This window comes from Notamacropus eugenii, chromosome 3 (assembly GCF_028372415.1).
Source record: "Notamacropus eugenii isolate mMacEug1 chromosome 3, mMacEug1.pri_v2, whole genome shotgun sequence".
Lineage (NCBI taxonomy): Eukaryota > Metazoa > Chordata > Mammalia > Diprotodontia > Macropodidae > Notamacropus > Notamacropus eugenii.
Window position 1 is genome coordinate 386516819 of NC_092874.1, and position 21697 is coordinate 386538515.

The following is a 21697-nucleotide window of genomic DNA, read 5'->3' on the forward strand; positions in this document are numbered from 1 at the left end:
CGCCCGCGCCGGGCTACCTGCTAGAGCCCTGGGCACAGCGGGGGGGCTACGACCTCCTAGTCCGTGAGCAAGGGAAACGTTTGGATATGGAGAAGGCAGCCGGCGTGGGGGCAGAGCTCGGGGGACCCTCTGCGGGGCTGTAATGAGCGCTCTGTTCAATCCGTTCTGTGCGTGAGCACTGGCAAGCGTCCACGCAGCATTCGGGTCTAATCCGTTTTCTGAAGTGCTAGCGTGCGTGCGGGGATCTTGGATGGTCTCTGAGGTCCCCTCTGCTTAAACTGGTTTTGATTTATTTCGACTGCTTTTATTTATTTCAGTCAGGAGGGTTGTCGTGAGAGTGGAAAGGAGGAGGAAATGTTGCTGAAGAGGTAGAAAGGCTCCGACTTGGCACATGATTTTTTGATTTATAATTTGACAGATTGATTTTTGTATAACAGCTAGCATTTCGGCAGCACTTCCATGTTTGCGAAGCTCTAATGTGTTGTCTCATTTGATGTTCACCACTGTGTGAGGTACACACAATTATGACCTCAGTTTCATAAATGGGTCGACGAGCCTTTTCAAGCACCTACTATGTGCCTGATACTGTGCTAAGTGCAAAAAAACCCAAAAAACCAGTCCCTCGCCTCAAGCAGTTCACAGTCCAGTCAGGGAGACAACATACAAACTGATACATGCAGGATAAATTGGAGATGATTTCTGAGGGAAAGGATTTTCGTAAAAGGTGGTATTTGGGCTGAAACTTGAAGGAGCTAAGGTGTGGAAGGAGAGTGTTCCAGCCAGAGAAAATGCCTGCAGTTGGGAGATGGAGTGTCCTGTTCAGGGAGCCAGTTAGGAGACTGGTTTGTGGAGTTTGTGGAGGGAAGCAAAGTATGAGAAGACTGGAAAGATAGGAAGGGGTCAAGTTCTGAAGTGCTTTGAAAGTCAAACAGGATTTTATATTTTATCTTGGAGGTAATAGGAAGCCACTGGAATTCATTGACTGGGACAGGTGTGGCATTACCAAACTTGGGAAGATTACTTTGAACTCTAAGTGGAGGATAGCCAGGAAGAGACAGGAAGCCTACTGCAGTAATCCAGGCATGAGATGATGAGGGCCTGCATCAGGGGAGGGGTAATTGGAGAAGAAAAATTAGGGAAATATTGGAGAGGTCATAAAGGCTATGGAGGCCTAGAGAGTTTGGGGTTTTTTGGCTTAAGAGTCCACACAACTACTTAAGTGTCTAAGGTAAGATTTGAATTCAGGTTTTCCTGACTTCAAGTCCATTCCTTGGCAGCCTTCAATCATATCACCTTACCGGTTGCCACTCTTCTCCCAATTAGCTTCTTTTGCTTAGGCAGTGATTGGCACTGAGGAGGCACTTAAATGTTTGTCAACTAACACACTTTCCTTCCTTTAGTTACAACTCTCACCAATTCCAAGGATTCTAGAGTTGCCCTGGCTCCTGACTCTCCATCTCATTCTTCTGAACAAAACTTAACTACCACACTTCTAGGAAGGTCCAGCCTTCTAATAGTAGTAGTCCAATCCCAGTTCTAGGAAAATCCTAACCCTGTTTTATTGGAGGTGGTAGAGACCCAGGAACTCTTTGGAAAGAGTTTTCTAGAAATTAGGAGACCTAGTTTCTAACTTTGAGCTTTAGCAAGTCATATATAACCTTTCTGAGCCTTGACAAAATGGGGTAAATAGTACTTGTCCTGCCTAAGGGTTGTTATTAAATTCCAAGAGTATTTCAAGTGTCTGGCATACCAGAGACCCTGTACTAGGTAGTAGGGATATGAAGGTAGTCAAAGTAGATCCTGATTTCCTTTAATTTGCATCCTAATTAAAGGGGGGTAGGGGCCCGGAAAGGACTGGTACACAGATAAGTAATGGATAAGAAATTTAAAAGTTTAGGGAAGTGGTGTAGACCCAATGCTGTGAAAAATCTGAGGATAAAGGGAGTACTTTCCCCTGAGGGAAGAGAGGAATCAAGGAAAGTTTCTTGATCTGGGAAATTTTCACTTGGATTTTAAGGGGAGAGAGTGACTTCAGCTGATAGATAAAGTGGGGTGGGAGAAGGAAGAGTATGCGCAAAGGCCTGGTGACCAGAGAAGAAAGGACAATAGCTGGGACTCTGTGAGTAGTCCAGATTGGCCGGAATGGAGAATTCATGAAGCAGAGTATTAGGAAATAAATGGGGATGAGATTAAAAACTTTTAATGTCAGAATTAAGAGTTAATACTTTATTGAACAGATAGTGGAGAGCTACTAAAAGTTTTAAGTGGAGGGGTACATTAGGAAGATCTTTTGGGCAGCTACTTGGAGGATGGATTAGGGTGATGATAGGCGGGAGGCAGGAAGACCAATTAAGCTTTTACAGTAGCTTAGCAAGAAGAGATCTATTGGCCTGAACTAGGATGGGTGTAATGGGAGTGGAAGTGATAGGAGGAAGAATTATTATTGAAGACAGAGAAAGGATAGAAAAGAGGAAGAAAGACCATGTGCAGCCAAGTGGTACAGTGGATAGGGAACTGGACCTGGAATGAGGAAGATCAGAGTTCCAAATCCAGCCTCAGACACTTGCTAGCTATGTGACCCTGGGCAAGTCACTTAACCCCTATTTGCCTCAGTTCCTCATCTGTAAAACAGGGACATAGTGGAGAAGAAAATGGCAAACCTTTGCAAAATCTTTGCCAAGAAAACTCCATGGACTTAAGTCCATGGGGTCACATAGAGTCAAACACAACTGAACAACAAGAAGAAAAGTTAGAACTTGGCAAATGATTCTATGTATGGGATGAGACAAGAGGAAGATTGGAAAGAACTCCAAGGTGATGAGTCCACTAATATAGCATCCCCACTAACCAAAGTGGAGCATATGCAGGGTAGGTTAAATTCCATGAGTCATATAAATGTTAGGTGCTAGTGATATTTAGCAAATAATTGAAAATATGGGGCTAGAGCTCTGGAATTGTAAGTAGAAATTTAGATATTTTAGCTATGCACATAGAGATCTGATCATTGAAGCTGAGAGATTGGATGAGATAACCAAGAAAGTGTAGAGGGAGGAGAGAGGACAACCTTCGGGGCCAGGCACGTGTAAGGATCAGAATGTCATGAGGAACTGGTGAAGGAGAGGGTTGTTCAGAGATGCTGCAGTTTCAGTAGAGTGGGGAGGACAGAATCCATGGGGGGGGGGGAGGGGAGGGTGTGTGTGTGTGTGTGTGTGTGTGTGTGTGTGTGTGTGTGTGTGTATGTGTGTGTGTGTGTGTGTGTGTGTGTGTGTTGAAAATTGGGTACAGGTGGGAAGGGAGGAGAGTTACCTTGAGGGAGTAACAAAGTTACGAAAGAGTCAAGATCTGAATATGTTTCTAGCCTATGGGAAGGGATCCAGTAGAGAGGGGGGAAGATTCATGAGGCAGAAATCCTAGCATTTACGTATGTGAAAGCACTTTGCAAATTGGAAAGCACTGTAGAATTTTAGATGTCATTGTTGTATCACTATCTTAGGCAAGTCACTTACCCTGTCTGCAGATGTTTTCCTCATCTGTAAACAATGGCTACTGACACTTGCCCTGTATACCTTACTGGGCAATTTTGATAATGTATGTGAGCTTCAGAAAGTAAAGGCTGTTATGTAATATGCTATAAAGTGATATTATGTGTCCTTCATTGCTTGGAGGTACATAAAAAGAGGGTGCCTCCAAGGTACCAGGTTGCTTCTAGGTTGGTGGCCTCAAAGGGATCTCTGTATATTTCGGTTTGGAAACCCAGAATTTGTTTATTACACTTTACTTTTGTTAATGTTGATATTCAAGCTATTAAAAGTAAGAAGTCTTGCCCTTTTCCTCCCCCTTTATGTGATCTTTAAAGAAATCTTACATATTACTCATATTAGGACCATGACTCCTCAAGAACCTTTGTTACTATGACTAGTCTACATTTTTCTACCAGATCTTGGCCTTTCATTAGTTTTTCCCCCCTCCCCCCACTTTCAACTGTAGAATATATCCCTTCCTCTAACTAACTGGCTAGTTATATTATTGAGAGTTCTATGTTTATCAGGTCAAGCTCACAAAATGGATCTGCATGTTTCAGGGCTATAGACTACCTTTAACTATGGCTAACTATGGGTAGTATATTGTTACATCACTAACTGGAAGAGGGTGCAAATTATCCTAATAGTGTGGTGGAGTGGATAGTACACCAGACTTGGATTGAGGAAGACCTGGGTTCACCTCCCACTGCTACTTGTGTGACCTCAGGCAAATTGCTTTAGCTCTCTGTGCCTCAGCTTTCTCATCTGTAACAGGGATTTGAACTAAATGGTCTCCAAGACCTCTCCCATGTTGATCAGTAGCGTTGTCTTTGTCATCTATAGAATTGGCCAGATGGCATCCTAGAATGTGATTTGTGGGGTGCCCAAATTCTCCCCCCACATTCTTATTCTCTTGATTTTAAAAAATTTTTACTTGGTCCCTAATTCCCACAATCCTTCCTGTCATGATTCCTTCAACATTCCTTCACAACTAGACTTTTAGAAAGAATAACTACATTCAGTATCTCCGCTTTTTCATTACCCACTCATTCCTTACACTTTTGGAATCTGAATCTGTCTCAAAATGACTTTCTCCAGTGTTATTAATGGCCTTTTTATTGTTAAATCCAGTGGTCTTTTTGTATTTCCTTAGTCTTTCTGTGGCATCCGTGTATCTCCAGCATGTGACAGTCCTGCTGTACTTTGCCAGGTTCTGATTGAATCCAGAGTGTTGTGTTCAGTTATGGGGGCCACATTTTAAGAATAATGCTGTTATTGAATTATAACCAGTAATTACATTGTAACCAATTGTAATTATATTGAATGCAATTGTAAATGTAACCAGGATGGTGAAAGATTCATGTATAGAAGGATCATTTGAAGGCACTGGAGATATGTAACCTGGAGAAGAGAAGATGTAGCTGGCATATTCATTCAGCTGATATTTTTTAAGTGCCATTCATGAGCCAGGTAGTGTATTAGATGCTGGAGATACAGAGTCAGAAATGAAGCAGTCCTTTCCATTAGGGAGTTTACGTTACACTGAAGGGAAGTGCACAAACTCAAATGAGTAGATAGGGAACATGTACAGAATAAATACAAGAAACTTTGCGGGGGGAGTGGGGGGAATGGGACAAACAGCTGAAGGAAATGAGTCAAGTCAGTAAGAATTTATTAAGTGCCTTGTATATGGCAGGCATTGTACTAAGTGCTGGATCAGGGAAGATCTCATGTAAAAGAAGAGCTAAGCCTTGAAGGAAATTCTAAGAGACAGAAATAAGGAAGGCATGAGGGGATAGCCTATGCAAGAACTCATACATGGGCGGGAGATATCTAAATATTTATCTGTCTTTCTGTATGTACATCCCCAGTCCTAGCACCTAGCATGTTTCTCTCTCTCTCTCTCTCTCTCTCTCTCTCTCTCTTTCGTTCTCTGTCTTTCGTTCTCTGTCTGTCTCTCTCATCTCCATGCCTTTGCTAATACTGTCCTTACCTTCTTTCTTAGCAGTTGAAATCCCAAGTCAGTGTGACTTCCCCCAAGATCCAGCTCAAAATTAAAATGAACAAGATTTCCATGATCCCTCATATCTATCTATAGATGTATCTAGATATAGATATATTGATATAAAAAGTTACTTGCCTGTGTAAATTCAACAAACCAATTTATCTCTCTAGGCTTCAGTTTCTTTGTCTTTAAAACAAGGGACTTGGTCTTCAAGGTACCTTCAGTGTCTAAATCCTCTGACACAGTTCCTGCCTCCACCTAAAGTTCATTAATGCATCTGTATTCCCACACGTTTCCAACATTTGCCATTTTCCCTTTTTTGATCAACTTTGCCAATCTAACAGGTGTGAGGTGGAACTTATATGAAGGATTTTAGGATAAGGGGAACCAAATCATGCTTGTGGGCAACAGGGAAAGAATAAATCCTGGGGCTCTCTCCCAGAGGAGACCATAGAGGATGGGATCCAGGGTACAAGTAGAGGGTTACCTTTGATAAGGGGAAGGGCCACCTATCTTAGGGGAACAAAGGAGAGCATGGGTGAAGACCTGTAGTGATTTTGAATTTTGGAGTAAGGGAATGAAGCATCTAGTGGAAAAATTACTTAATAATTTTTCATTGAAGTAGGAATTGATATCACAGAGGGAGGGAGCCAATTAGGGAAGAATGAAGGGATTACCATAGAGCAGCAAGGCTCAGTAGAGATTAGATAACATGAGGGTTAATGTCCTTAGCTGGCACAGTGGTGTGACTTTTTTCTTTGGAAGCATTCAGTGGCCTGGAAATAGAAGAGAAAATAAATGATAGGTGTGGTCCAGGGTTGAAGATTGGCAGGGTGAATAGTGGTAGGATAAAGGGATGAGGGACTTGAAAGTGGAGGACAGTATATAGTTGAATTCATCTACTCTGTGGTCAAAACCGTAGAGAGAAGATAGTGAGGCTAAAGCAGGGTAATTGGGTAGGGTAGAGATAGTTGGAAGGATGTGATGGAGTGATGCTGAAGCACATACGGCTCAAGGGAGAGTGAAGCAGAGAGAGATGGAAGAATAAAAGTTTATGTTGAGAAGGAGTTAGAGATTGTAGAGGTGATTGGTTATAGATGAAGGAGAGATCCTGTGAATGATCATCCTTGTGGGTGGCTAAGCTGATTAAAAATATGGATCATGGGAATTAATGGAAGTAGGGAATTCAGAAGCCAGAGTGTTTAAGGGAACATCAATATGTATGTTGAAGCCCCCAAATAAGAGGGAATGGATCAGGTCAAGAAAAAGACCATACCAGAAGATGGAAAAGCATATAAGATCAGAAGATCTAAGATGATGAGAATATAAGTGGAAGTGGCTGGGGAAAGGATTTTTGCTCAGCAGATGGAGATTCTGAATTAGTAGAATAAGGGGAACAGGAAGTGGGTGTTTTACAGTCATAGGATGGAGGAAGAACCATTTAAGCGTCAGAGACCTGACCCAGGATCCTATGATGACTAAGTGTGACAGAGGGGTTGTGGAATCACCTTTTATGGCTTGTCACTGTAAACACTGGGAATGGAGCATATGACTTTTATCTGAATGTCTGGGTCAGTAAAAATTTCTGGTGATGCAATTCCCCTGACTTGACTGGCCCCATGGAATCCTTAGGCTTCAAGGTTGCATGCATGACGAGGAGATAACAGGGATGTGAAGCAGACTCCAGAAGTGTAGGCTGTCTGGATCCCTGATGGATGGGAGTCCCACACACTGGAAGGCACAGGCCTTCTAGTGCCTCTCCCTCTTCTGAACTCTTATGGTATTTATTGTTTATCAAATGTTAGACATTTCTTACAATTCACTTTTACTGTATTGTTCGCTTTTAATATGTCTCTTAAATATTTTTCTTGAAGGAAGGGCTTTCATTCTGGATTGAGGAGAAGGGAGAAATAATATAGAACCTTATGCAACAAGTACTCCTTACATGTTTCCTTATTGATACATATGGTGATTATTGATCAGAACATTTCAGTCATTTCATTTCATTCCTAGATTTTGCAGTCTGGGATGACAGGGATTTTAATGAAGTGTCTTCAGGATAGTTTTATCTGACCATCTTTTGGATGATTTAGGTTTTAAGACTATAAAGCTGAGTAATTCAGAATGAGAGCTGCAGTATACGTAACAGTTGCTCTTCTTGCTTAATACTCCTTTAATTCTGAGACGATAGAATTTCAGTTCTGTGGGATTGATGGGACACAAATATCACACACTTTCACTCTTATTTTTCACACAAATGACCACATGTTGGTGAGTCTGAATCCTGACTCAACTACTTATTACACATGTGACCCAGGGCAAGTCACAGCCTTTGTGTCTCAGTCTCAGTGTAAAGGGGCTGACCTAGATGATCTCCAGGATTCTTTCCTGCTCCAAATCTCTGATTCTGTTTTAGTTTATATATTTTAATATAACCTTATGTTTTATATAATCTTATGAACCTGAATCTTCTCTTAAAAATATCTCTTGTTTTTACTTCACCTTTATTTCTGAATATATTCTTTCTTCCTCCCGTACCCATCCTTTGTAACAAAATATCTAAAAAGGAGGGAAATAGTTTAACAAAACTAACTAGCATATCAACCATGTAACAGTATATGTAAGTGGAACCTGACTTTTTAAACAGAAGAGAATAAAAGAATGTTTCCCTTCTTAAGAAGTACAGGTAGGATAAAATACTTTAGTTGGAAGTTTAACAACTATAGACATTTGAATAACATTTTAGTTGACATTCTCGATCATGAAACTGTTCATTTTTAAGTCTTTGGCATAACATTTGTCATTTGCAAGGCAAAATCTCTCAATTAGGAAAAAGAGGAACTGAGGCACTGTTACGTAGAAAAAATTTTGCCATTATGTGTGGTCAAACAGAAAAGTGATCTATTGAGGGAAGGGGAATTCTGGTTGAGGTTTTTTTTTCTTCTTAAGAAAAATGTAGTACAAAAGGAAATGTGTCCATAAGTTAGGTCTGCTGGGAAGCAGAGGAGAAGTTGGATAGCTGTTTTTCCTTTAAACCAATGAATTAGCTGAAGCTCCGACTTGAAATACTCCTTCAGTCCTGGTTTTTCCTCTTTGTAAGTGCAGATTCAAGCTCAGAGAGATTGAAAGTGGTAAAAGGTAAGTTGGATGTAAGGGTGATATTGAAAACTATTTTTCATAGCCTCATAGACTATTATTATAGGTGGAAGAGACCTAAGAAATCATCTGCCAGCCCCTTAATTTTCCATATCATAAGAACATTAGGAAACCGAAGAAGTGAAATAAGTCACATAAGAGGCAGGGGCTGAACCAGAATTAGCGGGCATGTCTCTGAGTCCAGCATTCCTTCCACTGTGCCACTCTGCTCACTCTTTAAACAGTTTTATCAAGGGAGAAAGGAGATTGCCCAACCCAGAGTTAATAGTGTTGTTGCTATGTTATGTATGGGGTTTTTTTCAGGATCTATAGAAAACCTTAATAAACTTGTGGACGGTGATGTGATTTTTTTGAGTTTTATATCTACTGGATGCTTAAATTGAGTGACAAAAATAACTGTTTTGGGTTGGCTCGGGAGAAGTAGCTGGAAAGTGAATTCTGGTAATGTGAGGTTCAGTAGACATTGATGTACTTTGTACTAAAAAGTTTGTTACTGTTTAAACACTGACAGCATCATAGGAGAAAAATCTATTTTGTTGTCTCAATTTTAGTAATTATTAGATATTTATTAAGCATTTCCATCCATGTGCATGGTACTATATATAAGCATGGCTTTCTAGGAATTAGTATGCTAAAGAGATAGGTGTTAGATATTGAATATTTGAATAATTAGAGGGTAATTCTGGATTAGAGAGGAATATGAATTAGAGCATTTTAAAATTCCTTTATGTTACTTAAAAGCATGCTATCAATTGGATTAGGCTAGTAGAGTCTTAATTTGAAATCCTTATCTATTTATTCAACAAATCTTTACTTATTGCTTATAACATGAAATATACTATAGTGGGTGCTAGGAGAGAGAGAAACATAGATAGGACCAATCTCAGACCTTCAGGAGTTTATCATAGTTAAGAGTGATATGCTTATTAGAGATCAAGATAACAGTTTAACCTTTGTAATTTCATTGGTTATATGTAAGTTGTAGATTCAGTTGTGTCTGACTCTTCCCCATTTGGGGTTTTTTGGCAAAGATAGTAGAGTAGTTTGCTGTTTCCCTCTGTAGCTCATTTTACAGATGAGGAAACTGAGGCTAATGGGACTAAGTGATGGGCCCAGGGTTACACAGGTAGTAAATGTCTGAGACCAGATTTGAGCTCAGAAAATGAGTGTTCTTGACTCCAGGCCCAGCCCTCTATCCACTGTACCACCTACCTGCCCTACGTGCTGTATTGTAAGTAGGTATTTCTAAAGTTAAAATAATTTGTTCTTTTATATAAATATTCTACTCCAAATCTTGTTTATATGACTAAATTGTTGATAGTCATTTTTTCCAAGGTAATATAAAGATATGCTTCAGCTCCCTATCTTTTCAAATGACTTCAAATTCTAAATTATAGTTATGCCTTAAGTGTTATGTAGTAGATGTGTTCTTTGGGTTTCTTTCCCCACGATTTTGCTGAAACTGCTCTTTCTAAGATCACATAATTTTACCTTTATGTTGGGGGAGAACACAGCCTAGTTTGGAATAAATATAAGCTTGTTGTGGAAGAACTTTTATTGGTATTTGGTGGCAAAGGAAGATATTAAATTGGTTTCAGTTTTTATTGAGAAGCTAAATAAAGGGTATATACATGACTTGTGGATTACTTGGATGGTTACATTTTCCTTGGATTGTAAAATTGGTAGCTTTTGGTCAATGTTTCTTATGCAAGTTTAAAATTTAATCTTTAGCAATCCAAGAAAGTTTGGGGATACACAGTGAAAGGCAGTCTCACCTCCCTATTCTGTGGTAAATCTTTAATGGCACTTAAGAAAAGTCTGTGTCCTAGCTGGTAAATGTGCTTGTGCCAGCTGTTTGTAGCAGTTAGATTGGATTTAGAATTACGTGCAAGGCATTTTAGGCAGTTCCCTTTTTGATTGTTGCCTCAGCTCTCGTCTTATACATATCTCTGGTCATATGACTCCTTTGCTCAGAATCCTTCAGTGGCTCTTGGTTTATTGCCTGCCAGATAAAGTTCCTCCAGCCAGGCATTCAGGGCTCTCCACAATCTGGAATCCCCTTACCTTTCCTGCTTTATTCCCCCTCTACAAGTTCTATACTTGACAACTCACAGAAGGATCCTGGGATTTGCCTTCTCTCTGCCTTTGTTCATGCTGTTCTCTGTATCTGGAGTACCCTTCCCTACCTGTTGAAGTCAAACTTATCCTTTAAAGACCGGCTCAGATAGCACCTCCTCCATTTTAAGCCTTCCTTGAGACTATGCATCTTTTAAATGGACATTTTTTTCCAGTTTTTTCTCTGCCTCCTATCTCTCCTCTCCTCCCCCTCCCATTGGAAATGGAGTGGAGCACAGGAGGAGGCTGTAGGAAGAGAAAGTAAAATGCTTGTTAATAATTTTCAAAAGCCTTCTTTGACCCTCTTTCCCATCCCTCCCAGTAAGTAATAATCCCACCCCCATATCACGTTGCACTTTGTTGCTCCTTTTATATAAATAACTATTATACAAAATAATACATAAGTATGTTTGTATTGTATCTCTGGTAGCCTAAACTCCTTGGGGCGTAGGATGTTGTATTTCTTCAGCACTTGTTCTTCTTTTGGTAGGTGCTTAATAAATATTTGCTGAATTTAATTGGGTTGATTTAAATAATTCAGTTTAACTGGGTATTCCCACCTCTAGGACTTTAGCTCTAGGAACTAATTTTCCTGTCTTAATTCAAGTGGTTATTGTAGAATATTTACTAAGTTTTGAACTTCTCTCCATTGATGGTCTGGGCTAGTGAGCTGCTTGTTCTTTTTTCCTTTCATTTTGGGTAGGATTAACTGACATTATTGAGGGTCATGCAGACTTTGAGTGCATGTCATGTAGTAAAGTAGTTTTCATCAGAGATTAATTACATGTATAAATTGAGCTTCAGATTACCAGACCCGATTCTCTGACTTCTCTGTTCTGTTCATGGTTATCTCTTCTTTTCTTCTGAAGACATGCATGATTGTTTTTGTGAGTTTTTCCTTTAACAGTCCCTTTTCCGTAAAATGGGGATAATGATATTTGCCTAAGGTTGCTGTGAGGATACAGTGAGATAAAGAATGTCAAATGCTTTGGAAACTGTAAAAATGCTATACAAATAAGCCCTGTTAATTTCCCCAATTTATGATACTAGATGATTTTTAAAGATATTTTACATCACATAATTCCAAAATGTTTTTTAATTTTTTTGTTAATTTATTTTTACTTTTCAACATTCACTTTCATAAGATTTTGAGTTCTAAATTTTCCCCTCTCCTCCTTCTCCTCCCCAAGATGGTGTACAATCTGATATAGGCTCTACATATGCATTCATATTAAACATATTTTCACATTAGACACTAGATGATTTTTGTTGATAATTTTCCCTTCAGACTGGTAGCTGGACAGAAGACAGATTTTCTATCCATTGAGCTGAGTATACTGTCTCCTTGTGTTGCCAGCACTCAAAGCATTTAGAGAAATAAATCACTTTTAAACTATACGAAGTAAAAGACTAGGTTGTAACCATGTTCCCTTTCAGCTAATTAATAGCAAATTGATTCAGAGACTATCCCAGCATCATGATCCTAGAATATTTTGGTTATGCATAGAGACTGGTGAAAATTTCAATTTTGGGGGGGATGGGGAAACAGTTTAGTTGAATGATTGCAACGTCTAGTTATAGTGAAAGTTAGATTCTGAGCAACACAGAATGACACAGTAAGTGAAGTGTGTGTTAATAATGAAAACTTTCTAGGTCTTCAGTCTTCTGATTTACTATGTCCTCGTGTTGTGACAGAGAAGGCTGTCTTGGTATTTCTTTTAGAATTGCCCCAATACCTGTCTTTCACAGGTTATCTCTGTTTAGCTTTCACTGTAATTAAACTCATCTGCTTATTCACTTCGTATATTTTGGAAACATTTGAACTTCCACTTTTGGAGAGCACCGAAAAATTTAATCATTTTGAAGTGAACTGAGAACCAAAGTAAAGGTAGGAGAAAGGGATAGATTACATTGTGAAACAGAGAAGAGAGTAACTTTTTTTAACTTTTAAATTCTACCTTGGAAGGCACTTTTTCTATGGATTTTCTAAAGTTATAAAAATAATCTCCTTTCTAAATATGTGAAAAAGTCTTTTCAGTTCTCCTGATGTAAACATTTCTTAAATGTGCAAGGCAGAGGAATAAAGTAGACTTTAGCAGCCCCTTTCAGAAACGTCTAATTTTAGAGTTAGAGAGATGTAATAACCTGATAACTTTTCTGGCTCAGTTACTTTAACTTTGATCGGAGTCACCAGGAAATCATCTGATACAGGACAGTTTTCAGTACCCTGTTTCAATTTTGTGATATCTTCAGCAAACCAAAGATTCTCTTTTTCCTGTGGTTACCCTGGTGTCTGCTGTGGAAAGTATTAGAACCAGGATTGTACTGGTAAATGTTTAACAACTGGCTGTCTGGGAAAAAAAAATTTTTTTTAGGGAAGACATACTTTTAAGTTTAATCTGTATTATTAACATTTTGCTTATCACTTCAGTCTGGACAATCATGAAAACGGTAAATCAAGCTCTGGTTGGTATCTGTTGCTGATTTCTGAGTTTTAAATGCTCACATGGAAAATTTAACAATTCAGAGCCTTGGCCACACCCCTTATTAGAAGCACTGTAAAGCTTGAGAATGATTAGATTTTTATGAGTGGGCCTCCATCAGCAGCATGTGATTTACAATAATCATATGGAAAACAGATATGCTGAAAAGACCTATAAAATCATGTTCTTCATTAGGAAAGTATGAAAAAACTTCATTAGAACCCAGTCTTATAGAAATAAGCTTTGGCCTTCAAGTCTCTTGTTATTTTACCTGAATTGGAAATTTAATACAATATGTTTTATGTAGACACAGTGTTTCTGGGTATTCATAAATTTTGAGTGTGTGGATGTGGGTGTCGTATGTGATGTACTGGGGAAGGGGGCTCAGAGTAAGGAGAGCTTTCTTGTTATTCTAGGACCCCGTAAGATACTTAGAAGGGAACTGGATGTGGAGTTAGGAAGATTTGGGTTGAAATTCTACTTCAGACACTTACTAGCTGTGTGAACTGCAGTCAGTGAATCAGTAAACATTGAGTGCTTTAATGTGTCCCAGGAATTACGCTATGGTCTGGGCATACAAAGAAAAAGCAAAAATAGTCACAGGATCATAGATTTCGAGCTGGAAGGGAGCTTAGGTGCTACAGGATCCAATTACCTCATTTGACAGATGAGGAAATTGAAGTACACAGATTTAAGTGACTTACCCAGGGTCCTACTGTTAGTAAGTATCTGGGGCAGGATTTGAACTCTGGTCTTCCTGACTTTAAGCCCACTACTCTATCCAATGTTTCCTTTGTTACCTCATCTATAAAAATGGCTATGTTGGACTCTGCCCTCTGAGGTCACTTCTAACTCTAAATCTTTGTTCTTCTTATTCCTCCCTATGTATGTTTTCCCCTTCCAAATGATGGCTTTTTGCCATCCTGGATTGGTCTCAAGTCATTAAATGGAATCCCCTTTAGGGCAAGAACATTGTGTAGATAGTTTATTCTAGGCTAGATACAAACCAGGAAATTCTAAACTAAAATGATTCTTAACTTCCCCATGATCCTGGGATGTCATCAGTGTGGAAATCTGCCTTTCCTGACAGTAGATTTTGCCACCTTCTCTGCCACTTAAAGTCTTAAAGAGTTGCCTAAGTATTGAGAGGTTCTGTGACTTGCCCAGAGTTGTTCAGCCCTGAAGTGCCAGATGTTATATTTGAAGCCACTTGTTCCTGGCTTTGAAAGCAGCTTTTTATCCACCACTGTCTCCCTGCCTTTCCCATTCATGTTGTTTCTCCAGCAAGAAAAATTGAGTGCTAGTACTAGCACTGATCCATATAGTACAGATCTGATAAATGTGTTGAAAGGATAGTGGGAGTGTGAATACATCAATAAATGATACTGCTTTTTATTTAAAATACTTTGCACATGTGGTGGGGGGAAATCCGTACTTATAGGAAATATGAAAGTTTAAGCATAAATGCACATTTAGGATTGCCCCTTGGTCATTTAGGCATTTAATTCTCTTCTGAGTCTGTAGCCTTCTGATAGTGATGAGGAAATTTAGACTTCTATTTCTTGAGCACAGTTTGTTATTGTGAAAAGAATATATTTTCCTTCTCTTATAGGAATTGTTTGTTCAGGGCATCTAAGGGACACACATACACACGCACACACACCTGGGTCAGTGAATCTGATCAGTGTAGCAGGCAGGTCTTTTTCACGTAGCAGAGCTATATTTGTGGTCTAGATTTTCTTTTTTCCTAAAAACCTAGATTTTTCTTAATGATTGAGTAAGTGAAAGCAAGTTTATTGCATTTTGGAAAAGCCACTGAATTCCTTAACTGTTGCTGTTACCTATCTACAATCTTGACCCATCTCTCATTGTCCTGTATACATTTGCTATAAATTTTGTGGAGCTATGGAATCTAACTATGGAATTTTCCCTGAACTGGATTTCAGTGGGTTAGACATGCTATAGTTTGGAGCCATTTGGAAATACCTCCCTTCAGTGGTTGACTGAATCCAGCAGTACTTCTGCAGAGTAAAACGTGTTATGAGTGCTTGGCCAAATCCAATTTTTTCTTCCAATAACAAAACAGGCTGCTGAATAACTCTGAATGTATTACTTTACTGCATTCATGTCAGTTCTTGGCCAGCATGTTTCCCAGCGTGGACCTGCAGCTGTACTGAAGTAATCTTGGGAGATAGAGCCAAAACTAAGTAAACCTTTCCATAGCTGCACCATCTGTGCAGAAATCCCATTAGTCTTTGTCTTATGCTTATATCTGAATTTGTAAAAGGTCTTTGCATGAAGTATAGAAGTTGACCTTAAAGATGTTTATTTTGTATTTTCTACCCAATTTAATAGAGATCTGCACCTTTCAGGTAAACGAGTGCCTCAAAATGTTAATTCATTGTTGAGTGTGTAGTAATGTAGACCACTGTTTTCAAACTCAAATAGAAATAGGAACCATTAAATAGTCTAGAAGAATCCCTCTGATTTATGGGAAAGGGAAGAATTTTTGACTAAAGAAGACATAGAAAGCATTATGAAGTGCAAGATGGATAATTTTGATTACATTAAACTGAAAAGTTTTGGCACAAACAAACCCAATGCAACCAAGATTCAGAAGGATGCGGAAAACTGGGAAGGGATTTTTGCAACAAGTGTCCATGATAAAGACCTCATTTCTAGAATATATAGAGAACTGAGTCAAAGGTACAAAGATACAAGACATTCCCCAATTGATAAATGGTCAAAGGATATGAACAGGCAGTTTTCAGAGGAAGAAATTAAAGATATCTATAGTCATATGAAAAAATGCTCTAAATCACTATTGATTAGAGAGATGCAAATCAAAACAACTCTGAGGTACCACATCACACCTATCAGATTGGCAAACATGACAGAACAGGAAGATGATAAATGTTGGAGAGGATGTGGAAGAGTTAATTCATTGTTGGTGGAGCTGTGAGTTAATCCAATCATTCTGGAGAGCAATTTGGAACTATGCCCAAAGGGGTACAAAAATATGCATACCCTTTGTCCCAGCAATATCCCTTCTAGGACTGTATCCCCAGGAGATCATAAAAATGGGAAAGGGTCCCACATGTACAAAAATATTTATAGCAGCACTCTTTGTGGTGGCCAGAAATTGGAAATCAAGGGGGTGCCCATCAATTGGGGAATGGCTGAATAAATGATGGTATATGCATGTAACGGAATACTATTGTGCTATAAGAAATGATGAACAGGAAGACTTCAGAGAGGCCTGGAAAGACTTACATGAACTGATGCTGAGTGAAAGGAGCAGAACCAAGAGAACTTTGTGCACAGCAGCAACCACAGTGTGTGAAGAATTTTTCTGGTAGACTTGGAACTTCATTGCAATGCAGGGACTTAAATAATTCCCAATGGTTTCAAGGCAAAATGCCTTCCACATCTAGAGAAAGAACTATGGAATTCAATTGCAGAATGTAGATCATTTTGTGTGTGTGTGTGTGTGTGTGTGTGTGTGTGTGTGTATTACGTTTTGGTTTGTTATATGATTTCTCCCATTCATTTTAATTCATCTACACAGTATGACTATAGTGAAAATGTATTTGATAGGAATGTATGTGTAGAACCTATATAAAATTGTATGCTGTCTCAGGGAGGGAGGGGAAAAAATCTAAGTTATATGGTAGTGATTGTAGAACACTGAAAATAAATAAAATTAATAAAAAAAAAGAATCCCTCACATTGAGCACATATTACCATTGTGTTCCATCGTATTTATTTAATTTCTTAAAATAGTTTATTTAATTTGTTAAATAGTTCCCAATGATACATTTTAATGTGATTCAGGCAGCACTTTGAGGTGTTTGACACCTGTCTTGTAGACATGTATATTAGGCAGATGTGGACACACTGAAGCTAACATCTAGATATGCTCCAGGGGTTTCAAAGTTTTTCTTTCTTTACCAAGAGACAGGTACGCAAAGATCTGATTTACAGATTCAGTTTAATTAAACATTGATTATGTGCGCGTTGTTCTGCTAGGTGCTAAGCGGAAGAGATTTTTTTTTAAAATACCTTGGTTTCTGTTCAAAAAGTTTACAATCTACCAGGGATCATGTGTTTTGTATACAGTTAAGTATAATACAAGGTAGAATGTTCTAGGAATAAAGAGAGATCCAGACAAAGTGCTCTGGACCAGTGTTGTCAAGTTGAAAGAGAAACTGGTGAGCCGTTGAACCATAAATAAGGATCCCTATAAGAAGCATATTGACTTAGAAAAGTATTGTTCATATTCTGTTGTATTTTTATTTATTTTTTTAAACATTTCCCAATTATATTTTAATCTGGTTCATCAGCACAGAGCAGTGTTGCCCTGATGGCCACATGTTTGACACATCTGCTCTTGGCAGCATTGAAGAGGGAGAGATGCTTTTCATCTGTGTGATCAGAGAAGGTCATGGAGACAGTGATATCTGAGCTGGGCCTGGAAGAATTGCAGTAGGTAGCAATGAGAAGGAAGTATGTTCCAGGTAGGGACTTGCCTACAGTGGGAGGGAAGTGCAGGGGCGAGGCCAGGGAACTGCTAGTAGTCCAGTTGGCACTGTAGAGTGTTTGACATTGAGCAATGTGAAATGCTGTGGAAAGGTAGGTTGGAGCCAGGTTGATGAAGGGTGACTCAAATGCCAGACCAAGTCGTCTGTATTTTATCCTATGGGCAATAGAGGTTTTTTGGAGGTTTTTGAGTGGGAAATGAGAGATATGGTTAATGCATTAGGAAGATTCTGGCAACTGCATGAATACAATGGGGATCATAGACAGCTACTCTCTCTCTCTCCCACGGGAGCCTCAGCTGTCTCTGTTGCTTCTACATAAAGACTCACATACTGGAATCTCCTGTAAAACACTACTGGAAGTGCTGCCCCTCCCACTCCTTCATCAGAATGACTTAGACCTCAGAGGAAGGCTGTCACCCTGTCGTCAGGTCTCAGTCACTCTGCCTAGAGTCAGAAAGACAAGAATCTCACTCAGGAAACTAAAGCTGCCCTGACAAAGCCTCAGATACCAGAGTGGATGCCAAAAGAACTGGCACCACCAACACACCAGGCCTGGCAGAGCTGAGTGAGTGTCCCATATATGGAATATCTTCTGGATTTTTTTTATAGACCCTTGGCATGTTGGGATGCAACTTGGTGCTACATTCCATCACTCAGCAGCTGGTCTTCATTTGACTCCCTCCATCTGTATCATCTGGTCTAGATCCTTGTGGCTTTTATTTGCTGGTCTCCAGGTTGCTTCTCCTAGTTAAAATTTTTATCTTTTGTGAACTTTACAATGTTAACAAATAGGATCATTTCAATATACAAAGAACAGAAAAAAGATAGTATATGAAATGGAATTTCTATTATGCATAAAGTGTATATTAAATTTAATGCGTTAACAAAGCTTCCCTGTTTGTATGTGTTCCTTTCTGAATTTCCTCCCATTCTCAGTGTTTTCAAAATGTTTCATCGATGCTCATATGGTTTATTTTTTTGCATCACAATCATTACCCAAATTCCCCTTCCCCATGTCTGTCCTCTAGTTAGAACTTTGCCCTTGTAGCAAATAAGTATAGCTGAGCAAAACAACTGCACATACTGGCGGTGTCTGAAAAATGTATCTCATTTCGCACCTGAGTCCTTTGGCTCTCTGTAAGAAGCAGGAAACGTACTTCACAGTCATCATCTGAAGTTATAGGATTATAGGATTATAAATCAAGAACTAGAAGGGATTTTAGGTCCTCTGGACCAACCCTTTTATTTTACAGATCAATAAACATTTATAAATGCCTACTATGTGCCAGGCACTATGCTAAGCACAGGTGAGGCAGCTGAGAAATGAGGAGGTCAAGTTACCCGTTGAAGGTCACGCAGGTAAGAAGTGGGATTTGATTGTAGATAAGCCCTCGACTCGGAAATGGCATCGTTGCTTATCACTGTCCTATCCTATGCAGAAACGAGCCAGTAGATTTAATGACAGATGGTGTAGTTGTGGTACAAGCGTGGTAGCTGTCCCCTTATTTCCACTTACACCACAACCACTCTAGTTCAGACTTTCTTCACTTCTCCCCTGAATGATTGCATTACTTCCTTGTTCGTCTTTCTGCTTTTAATCTCTCCTATCTCCAGTCCATTCTCTGCACAACTGCCAAAATAATCATCCAGAGGAATAGGTCTGACTGTTACTACACGCTCAAAAATAAAACTTCAGTGGCTTCCTGTTGTCCACAGGATGAGATCCAAACTTAGTCTGATATTTCCAGTGCACCGCAGTCTTGTTCCTATCCACACTTCTAGCATTATTTTATAGTTCTCCCCTAAATTAACTCTGGCTTAACTGGATAATCCATCTTCTGCTTCTCTTCTTTTGCATGAGTCATTCGCCCTTACCTGGGACATATACTTTCTCCTAAGATTAGGTTTCATCATCCCCAGTTGCCTTCTCAGATCTCCCCAGATTTTTAGTATCTCTCCCTCCTTGTTTTCTTTTTATTATATATATTTTGTGTGTGTACCATGTAGAATTTAAGTGCCTGTAGGGTAGGCCCTGTTTTGTTTTTGCATTTGTCTTTGCATACCTCATCATAATGCCTTTCACATAGTAGGCATTTAGTAAAGATTTGTGGAATTGGATTATAATCTTGTCCTTGTGCTGCTTTAGCCTTCCCCTCTACATCTTCAGGAACTTTGTGGTCTCCATGTTGTTGTTGTTGAGTTGTGACTAACTCTTTGTGATCTCATTTGAGGTTTTCTTGGGAAAGATACTGGGAGTAGCCTGCTATTTTTTTCTCCAACTCATTTTACATATGGAGAAACTGAGGCAGACTAGGACAAATGACTTGCCCAAGGTCACACAGCTAGTGCCTGAGGCCAGATTTGAACTCAAAAAGTTAAGTCTTCCTGAATCCAGGCCTGGCACCGTCCACTACACTACCTGACCCATGTAGTCTTCACTTATGTTCTATTGGATTTATTGTCCATAGCTCTATCAGACCCTTTCTCCTCAAGCAGCTCCTAGTTGGATCCCCTTTATGGGAGCCAAAGACAACACTTGTTTATTTACCAAAGCAAGCAAATATGTGTTCCTAAATTGGGATTCAGAAGGATGATGAGTGGTGGTTAGGTCCTTTAATACTTTTAGTATTGCAATTGTAACTGCATTATATGTTTTATGGCTAGTTGAGAAACCTAACTACCACTTATAAGATTGTTTCTATGGTACAATGCATTCTGAGTTCCAAATTATTTACAAATTACTTTGTTATTAGTACATCACCCTTTATATGTACTTGGAGATCCTTAGAAATTATACCCTTTTCTCTGATTTATATTATGTACCTGTGGTTACTCTGTTCTGTTTTAGGAACATTTTTCTCTGTTATACCAAAGCTATTTACTCTTAAGATGGTTAAGAGGATTTCAGTTTTGATGGTATATTATTAAAAAAAAATAAGCACAACATAGCACAGAAGGTTATTATAAGAGAAATATAAACAACTATTATGGGATTTCAGGTGAATGAGAGGTTTTCTAGCCAGGGGAATCAAAGAAACTGTAGCAGAGATGGAAATTGTTTTGGGGCCTTGAAAAATAGGTTTAGAAGGCAGAGTTTCTCAGGTAAAATGTGAGTAAAGGTGAAATGGGAAAATACAGGATATGCTTGGGAGTCAGTAGAGTTTGGTTAACGCAGTGGAATAACGTAGGAAAGAGACGTGTAGACCGGCCATCTGACAGTTAGGAAATGGAGCATTATAATGATTTTGCTCTCCAGAAACTCAGAATTGTCTAACTTCTGTCTATGCATTTCCTTCTGTGTTACATGGCAGTGTTGAGTTCATTACTACATGGTAACTACTACAAAAAGGGTTTGTTGTAGAAGTTTAAATGAGATCTTCCCTCTAGTTTAGTATGTTTACCTCCTGACAGAAAGATGATGGACTGTGTAGAATGAGATGAACATTTTTGGACATGGCCATCGTAGGAACTTATTTTATTTGATTATGCATATCTGTTAGGTTTTTATCCCCTTGTAGTAGAGGGTAATATGGAAGGGACAAAAAGATAAAATGTGTTTGATAATTGGAAAAAAATTAAGAAAAATAGCTAAAGTATAAACAATATATCAATAGTTTGATGTATCGATAAGATAGATTTTAATGAGATTTCAGTGTCTACCAGACAGTAATCTTCTTTTTAAAAAAGTTTTATTAAAAATCTAACAACGCACATCAGTACAAGTAACTGAACTTGATTATTTACTATTAACACTTAAATAATTACTTTTGACATGTAAAGCATCATAACTTTTCATTTCCTTCTTCTAGGGGCCTGTTAGAGTTCCTTATCCAAGGCAGGGTATGGTCTGCCTTAGCCAACAGTTGGTTTCCAACT

General features: G+C 38.9%; 1 protein-coding gene across 3 annotated transcripts in view; it reads left to right on the top strand.

Moving 5' to 3' along the window:
* SNX8 (sorting nexin 8) overlaps positions 1–21697 on the top strand; it is a 50962-nt gene that overhangs the window by 233 nt on the left and 29032 nt on the right. The window lies entirely within an intron of this gene.